This window comes from Lynx canadensis, chromosome D1 (genome assembly GCF_007474595.2).
Source record: "Lynx canadensis isolate LIC74 chromosome D1, mLynCan4.pri.v2, whole genome shotgun sequence".
Lineage (NCBI taxonomy): Eukaryota > Metazoa > Chordata > Mammalia > Carnivora > Felidae > Lynx > Lynx canadensis.
The window spans coordinates 87,313-89,198 of record NC_044312.2 but is presented as its reverse complement, the minus strand read 5'-3'; the positions used below and the strand labels follow the sequence as shown (position 1 = coordinate 89,198).

At 45.2% G+C, this 1,886-nt stretch overlaps 1 pseudogene; it reads left to right on the top strand.

Moving 5' to 3' along the window:
- Positions 1-228: 228 nt before the first annotated feature.
- LOC115526686 lies at positions 229-381 on the top strand (annotated as a pseudogene).
- Positions 382-1,886: the final 1,505 nt, after the last annotated feature.

Sequence of the window (1,886 nt, the reverse complement as noted above, 5' to 3'; positions counted from 1 at the left end):
CCTTCTTTGCATGGGATTATCCTGATTATTTTCATTTTTTTTCCTATTTCAGAGTAGGCCATGAATTTGTTCAGAATGTCTGCTATGAGCCTCGTGACTGGAAAAGATAACAACACTTTCCAACATTATATTGTGTGCTTTGTGCAGTGTTGAGGGTTCTTAGATAAATTTCAGAACTCATTACTGGTCCTTCTGTGTTGGTCAATGTGCAATAGAGAATTTCTCCCAAGCTTTGCGGAGTGGCAGTAACATAGCCAATGAGGTTTATCCGAGGCGCGATTATTGCTAATTGAGAATTTCTCCAGTTGTCCCCTAGGTGGAAATACTCTGAATTTTCAGAAGCGGCATGTGTAATCGAAAATGTACATGGAACTTCAGTCGTGAAGAGAGAGAATCAGTGATTACCTGCAGGGCCAGTAACTCACAGAGTTCTTCAGTTGTGTTTATATGAGCAGGTTCTCTTGTGTCCCGGGAGCAGTTGCAACTGGTACTTTGTCTCATGATGCCTTATGGGAGTTTTACACCTGAAATTGAGACATGTTTCTGTTCATTCTTTTATGTAGAATTTCTACCTCCCTTTTACAATGGGACAAAATAGCTCTGCAATTCATATTGTATTTAAAAGCTGAATTACCTGTGAATTAAGATAAACACACTTGAGACCAATGAATGTGCTCAGGTAACGTGTTTCTCTCAGAAAACACATTTCTAGGCCCCCTGCAGGACTCCAGGAATCCCCATCTCCTCAGAGGTCTCTGTGCCCTTGCACAGAAGATGTCTTTGTCAGTGAGGGAAGCAGAGTAAGGACATGAATGGGATGGCAATTTGAGCTTTGACCCTGGGGTGGCCCTGAATCTCTGTGTGGTGCTGGGCTTTTCTTTCATTCCTTCATGTTCTGTCTGTTCTCAATGTGTAAATAAAAAGTCTGCAGATCTGGTGGAAGAGGGGTGTCCTGAACACAGATGCCTGCCTCTCTGGAATACGTTCCTTTATTAGACTGGCGTTACTGCCATCAATCTTCAAGAATAGGATTCCTTGGCTTTCTGCATTTGTAAACATGTGCAGTGATGTGTGGAGACAGTAGTTTCTCCTTGTGCATCTGGTACCTTCAGGCTGTAGGTGGGACCTCATAGGAGGTCCTCATGAGACCTTCAGGTTGTAAGTGGGATCTTGTAGGAGGGTAGAGTTTTCTGGCACTGATGCTGTATTCTACTAGAACCCGTGAATGAACAAGGGGCCAGGTGCTGACACCTGCTTCATTGTGTTTCAGCTCCTGTGGGCATTCTACTTCTGTCTGTCATACCAACATACCTGTTGCTTCTGTTCTGTAGGTCCTTATGGTTGCAAGAGGACCTCCTCTTTTACCAGGTCCACCCTGCATGCCCTCCCCCACAGATCCCCTTTATCACTGTTCATGGACTCTATAAGTCACCACCAGCTCATTGGTGCCCTCAGTGACCTCCACCTCGACTATTTGTAAGATGATCTGAACAGTACGAGTTGACATGTTCAGCATATTCATCTACTGTCTTGTTGAGTCTTTGAGAAGATGTAGAGATGGCCTCACAGGCTTTTTAATGCAAGGGTGCTGCTGACTGAGGACACTGTTAAGATTCCTCAAGTTTCTTAGGACATACATATGTTGGGCTGTGCCTAAGTGTGTGTATCTCTGTGAGACTAAATGCGATGAAAGGTTGTAGATTAGCTGTGTGGCTTCCTTGGCTTCCGCCTGAGTCACACTCTTAGCGGGGAATTCAGGGTTGACCAGGGAATGCCCCTGCTGGACTCCTGTCACCGCAACCCTGAACCTGCTTTCACCACCCTGCCTGAAGGTTTGCATCTCCGACACTTCCCTCACAATTTCCTGAGGCTTTGCGTGTGTTCCT